The following is a 6554-nucleotide window of genomic DNA, read 5'->3' on the forward strand; positions in this document are numbered from 1 at the left end:
GCATTCTCCAAACATTAACCCCAAAGAGTGAACCAGTCGTCAAATCTGTCCTTTTCATGTCCGTGCCACGCCCGGTTCTGTCCGTCTGTAGATTGTCGCTCTTTCTTTGTTGGAAAAGACGTTCAGGACGCTCCAAAAACGGAAAATCGACTCCACGTGTCAATGCGTCCGTTAGCTCCAAATGGACACGTTTTGGAGTCGTACGGGACGATGGTTTTCAACGTAACAGTTGAAAACCAAGGACTCGCGCTCAGTGGATACGGGCGAAAAGCGTCAACTCGGCGGCTCAATCCCATCGCCACACGATACCGTAAACCGCTCAACAACTTTTACTGCAATACGAGCAAAGGAATTCCATAGAAAACACTGCTGAGTGAGTTTGGATATTTAAAATGTACAGATTATATAAGAAGATGTGTATTTGTTGTCACTTTAACCTGGTTTTGACTTACGGTAAATATTTTAGATGTTTTTATTGATCTTTTCTTTTTAGATGGCTGCACCATTGACGATGATTGTATCTATTTTTCTGCAAAAGAATCTAAATGAAGTTGTATTATAATTGGCTCTTCAGCATAAAGCAATGGAAGAATAAATATGGTTGTCAAGAATGTTTAGTTTTTAAGTATTTTTCTACATCCTAGAGGTCATTTTCCCTCTCAAATTGTTGTCATTTATTAGTTTTTATTCATTTTATTTATTTATTTTATCCAAGAACTCAATTCAACCCAGTGAATTTAATACTTAAGTTGTTAAAACCTACGTTAAAGAAAAACTCATAGATGCTGCAAAATGTTAAAATATAAACTATAAATACTCAGGACGCATGAAGTTCTTTTCTTTTATGACCTCTGCGTTTTTAAACCATGAGCTCGACTATGACCCGAGTGATGGTTGTGTTCTTATTGTAAATCAAAATGTACAAATATGTAAAATATGAATGTAAAAATCTTGTTTCTCTGATGAAGTGACTTTCCGCCCGTGTTTACCCTTTATTTGGTTGTAAAAAAAAATTTGTGTCGTTTTTATTTATTTTTATAAATAAAAGAAGTTGCTCTAAGTCATGGCTTATTCGATGAAATATATAAAAGAAAAAATGCACGTTTCTTCATCATGTTCACGTTGTTAGAAGCAGCTGCATCTTGTAGTTAATGCATTTGGTCTGTTGGTGGCAGTAAAGAGCCGTTGCCCAAGCTATTTTGGGGAAGAGGTCCCATTACAGTCCTGGACCGGTCAGACTCTAAATTCTATTGTAGAGAGACACAAAATATACAAAGCTTCTAAATGAATGACTCAGGGTCGGCTGCACTGACAATTTAAAAAAACTAAAACATGCCTCGGTATTTTATTTATTTTATTTATTTTATTTATTTTATTTATTTTATTTATTTTATTTATTTTATTTATTTTATTTATTTTATTTTATTTATTTTATCCATTTTATTTATTTTATCCATTTATCTATTTTTTTTCCTTTTTTTAAATGTATTTTTAAATATTATTTTTTTTTTAATGTTTTCTTATTTATTTATTTATTTATTTTATATTTATTTGTATATGTATATTTTTTATTTAATTTTGATTTAATTTTTTATTTTTGTTTCCTTTTTATTTTTATAATGTATTTATTTATTATTATTTATTTTTTTAAATGTTTTTTTTTAAACGTTTTTTTTTTAATGTTTTTTTAATATCTATTATTATTATTATTTTATTATTTTTATTTATTCATTTATTTATTATGTGTGTATAATATATGACAGTGCTCGCTCCACATTCTCCTGAACACGAGCGATGCTTTGTTCCAGGCTGTGGCTCACGCGCTACTTGTCGTACCTGTCGTACCTGCGCCGCTGAGGGGGAGGAGCCTATTGCACATGTTTTTAGCGGTCGGGGAAACCTTTCTTAGACACGGGCAGAACATGCAAACTCCACAGAGAAAGGAATCCATCCGCTCTCTGCTACAACGCTTTACGCAAGTTTATTTATGTGTTTTTTGAAGCCTTTCAACAAAAATACTATTGACGATGGGGCACCAATCGGTATTCGAGGTCGTTTTAAAACTGTAGAGAGGATTTTGGACCCAAACACCCCAGAAAATCCTCAAACACGACGCCTTTTTGTAGCAGAACCGCATAAGAAGAACAATAATCTGTTCTAGTTTGTAAAAAGTGCTTGAACAAACAGTTCTTCACATGTATTTGTGGCGCTGGACGTGCTGTGAAGCTGCTGTGGGCGTATTATTAAAGAGGTCTGGGCTCTAATACATGATGCTACTGCTAATGCTAAGTATTTACGCGCTTAATCCCACTAAAACACTCGTACGTTCATCCGCCGGGCTGTATGTGAACTCATTAATCCACATTTAGATGCCGATGGTGAGTTGTAAAGGTCGAGTGCAGCCGGAGGAGCCGAGCAGGGGCCCCGAACAGCCTGGACGTCCCCGAACAGCCTGGACGTCCCCGAACAGCCTGGACGTCCCCGAACAGCCTGGACGTCCCCGAACAGCCTGGACGTCCCCGAACAGCCTGGACGTCCCCGAACAGCCTGGACGTCCCCGAACAGCCTGGACGTCCCCGCCTGGACGTCCTGCTGTCACAAAGCGCTGCAGATACAAGCCCCGAGTGCGGTTCTGTGGAGACATTGTGTACGCGACACATTGTACGAAGCAGAACGGGCGTTTGGAGCGGCCACTAGAGGAGAAGACGGGAACTGCAGCCTCTGTTTGAGTGACATCGTCTGAATCTGTTTCAATACAATGTTTTACTCTTCTTCTTATACTTTTCTAGCACAATAAAAAAAGATAAACTACACAATACATCGTCTATGTCTTTCCTGTTGTCTGTCAATATAAAAGTTATATTCAAATATATAGAAAATAAAATACTTTTTTTAATAGATTATATATTCAATAAATCAAACATATATATTAAATTAAAAAACACTAAAACAATATATACAAATAATATCTATATAAAAATATTAAATACATAATTATGTATTTTATTATGCATCTATTTGTTGTTCCATCCACGTGAAATCATCAATATAAATATAAATATATAGATTAAAACAAAAAAAGTATTCATTGTAAACTATTTTTATTTTTTTTATAATAACAATGTCTTCCTCTGAATTGAAGGAAAACTTAAAACAAGAAGCAAATCATCATAAACTTTTTAACTTGGATGCAAATTTTGCATAATTTTTTTAAAATACTTTTTGTATTTTTTTAAGCGTGAATGAAAGAAAACACTGGCCTGGTGAGTTCAAAAACACCAGGAACATGTAACGCTCTCCTCACACGTGACAAGTGTCCTTAAATATACACATATAATTATTATACAAGTATTCAGGGATTGTATGTGTCCATTTTCTAACATGTATCAAACAAATGGAGACGTGTGTTTAATATGACATGGACAGTGGGTTTTTATGGACAAACACTGCTCTTGAGCTTCTTCTTCTACAGTGGCACAGCAGCCTCACAGCGAGAAGATCCTGGGTTCCACTCCCTGGCGGCGTGGGGGCCTTTCGGCGAGAGCTTTCATTTGCATGTTCTCCCTGTTCTCCACTCATTTGTATCACCCTGCAGAGCCAACAACGCCGCTATAACTGCTGTTAGACACGCTATAAACGTAAATACCATAATAGTCAATAGAATAATGTTACGTGACATACATGGCTCCTGCAGCGTACGACCATCCATATTCCAGCGTCTCCGCCCACAATCACAACGACACTTTAATTCTGTCACGATGAATTCAGACACTTTTCACAGACTCGTTACAAGAGATCCATTATGACCAGCGAGTCCATCAAATGACCTCGTTGGGGCTGCCGCTTCCCCTCCGTGTCCAGCGGCGGACGGAGGACATATTTAGTCAAAAGCGGCGTGCAACCCTTGAGCGGCGTGCGGCGTGCGACCCTTGAGCGGCGTGCGACCCTTGAGCGGCGTGCGACCCTTGAGCGGCGTGCGACCCTTGAGCGGCGTGCGACCCTTGAGCGGCGTGAGACCCTTGAGCGGCGTGCGACCCTTGAGCGGCGTGCGACCCTTGAGCGGCGTGCGACCCTTGAGCGGCGTGAGACCCTTGAGCGGCGTGCGACCCTTGAGCGGCGTGCGACCCTTGAGCGGCGTGCGACCCTTGAGCGGCGTGAGACCCTTGAGCTGCGTGCGACCCTTGAGCGGCGTGCGACCCTTGAGCGGCGTCAGACCCTTGAGCGGCGTGCGACCCCATGTGTGGACAATAAAGGAATATCTTATCTTATCTTATAATATTGACGACTTGGTTTAATCGGTTTACCGTATTTTCTGGACTATAAGTCGCACCTTTTTTCATAGTTTTGGCCGGGGTGCGACTTATATGTGATATTATTTGTTATTTTCACACTGACGACCACAAGAGGGCGCTCTAGGCTCTGAGCGACGCAGAAGAAGAATCTGCACTTCCTCTTCCTCTGGAGTTTGTGGAGTTGTTTAGAAGTGACACAGAGGAAGAAGAATTCAATGGATTTAGTGATTTGGGGTAAAACTGATGCTTTGCTAAACTTGTTAGCATGTTCTTTATGCTATAGTTATCTGAATAACTGTTCATATGTTACGCTAACATACCAGACACTTACCACAGTTCTGTCTGTGCCTCATGTAGCTGAAGGTGTTAGCGTTAGCATACGTCATGTAGCTGAAGGTGTTAGCGTTAGCATACCTCATGTGGCTGAAGGTGCTAGCATACGTCATGTAGCTGAAGGTGTTAGCGTTATAGTATACGTCATGTAGCTGAAGGTGTTAGCGTTATAGCATACGTCATGTGGCTGAAGGTGTTAGCATTAGCATACGTCATGTAGCTGAAAGTTTTAGCATTAGCATACGTCATGTAGCTGAAAGTGTTAGCGTTAGCATACGTCACGTAGCTGAAGGTGTTAGCGTTAGCATACGTCACGTAGCTGAAGGTGTTAGCGTTAGCAAACGTCACCTAGCTGAAGGTGTTAGCGTTAGCATACGTCATGTAGCTGAAGGTGTTAGCGTTAGCATACGTCATGTAGCTGAAGGTGTTAGCGTTAGCATACGTCACGTAGCTGAAGGTGTTAGCGTTAGCAAACGTCACCTAGCTGAAGGTGTTAGCTTTAGCATACGTCACGTAGCTGAAGGTGTTAGCGTCAGCATACGTCATGTAGCTGAAGGTGTTAGCGTTAGCATACGTCATGTAGCTGAAGGTGTTAGCGTTAGCATACGTCATGTAGCTGAAGGTGTTAGCGTTAGCATACGTCATGTAGCTGAAGGTGTTAGCGTTAGCATACGTCATGTAGCTGAAGGTGTTAGCGTTAGCATACGTCATGTAGCTGAAGGTGTTAGCGTTAGCATACGTCATGTAGCTGAAGGTGTTAGCGTTAGCATACGTCATGTAGCTGAAGGTGTTAGCGTTAGCATACGTCATGTAGCTGAAGGTGTTAGCGTTAGCATACGTCATGTAGCTGAAGGTGTTAGCGTTAGCATACGTCATGTAGCTGAAGGTGTTAGCGTTAGCATACGTCATGTAGCTGAAGGTGTTAGCGTTAGCATACGTCATGTAGCTGAAGGTGTTAGCGTTAGCATACGTCATGTAGCTGAAGGTGTTAGCGTTAGCATACGTCATGTAGCTGAAGGTGTTAGCGTTAGCATACGTCATGTAGCTGAAGGTGTTAGCGTTAGCATACGTCATGTAGCTGAAGGTGTTTGCGTTAGCATACGTCATGTAGCTGAAGGTGTTAGCGTTAGCATACGTCATGTAGCTAAAGGTGTTAGCGTTAGCATACGTCATGTAGCTGAAGGTGTTAGCGTTAGCATACATCATGTAGCTGAAGGTGTTAGCGTTAGCATACGTCATGTAGCTGAAGGTGTTAGCGTTAGCATACGTCATGTAGCTGAAGGTGTTAGCGTTAGCATACGTCATGTAGCTGAAGGTGTTAGCGTTAGCATACATCATGTAGCTGAAGGTGTTAGCGTTAGCATACGTCATGTAGCTGAAGGTGTTAGCGTTAGCATACGTCATGTAGCTGAAGGTGTTAGCGTTAGCATACGTCATGTAGCTGAAGGTGTTTGCGTTAGCATACGTCATGTAGCTGAAGGTGTTAGCGTTAGCATACGTCATGTAGCTAAAGGTGTTAGCGTTAGCATACGTCATGTAGCTGAAGGTGTTAGCATTAGCATACGTCATGTAGCTAAAGGTGTTAGCGTTAGCATACGTCATGTAGCTGAAGGTGTTAGCGTTAGCATACATACACCTATTCACCATGTTCTCTCATCTGTTATTATTTTAAACTGCATTTACAGAGGAAATGTCTGTTGTCTTGGATTTGATCAAATAAATTCCACCCAAAAATGCGACTTATACTCCAGTGCGACTTATAGTCCGGAAAATACGGTCATTTTAATCAATCTTACTCTTTTTGGATACTGTAAACACGCAAATAGAACTGTAGGCAGCTTTTGATATATAGAAAGAGGGGAAAAGACTTTATATACGGTCGATAAATAATTAGAAAGTTTGCAAATGAGCAGAGTCTCATTTGGTCTG

This window comes from Eucyclogobius newberryi, unplaced genomic scaffold, assembly GCF_026437365.1.
Source record: "Eucyclogobius newberryi isolate DKJ021-1_F unplaced genomic scaffold, fEucNew1.0.hap1 SCAF_20, whole genome shotgun sequence".
NCBI classification, from domain to species: domain Eukaryota; kingdom Metazoa; phylum Chordata; class Actinopteri; order Gobiiformes; family Gobiidae; genus Eucyclogobius; species Eucyclogobius newberryi.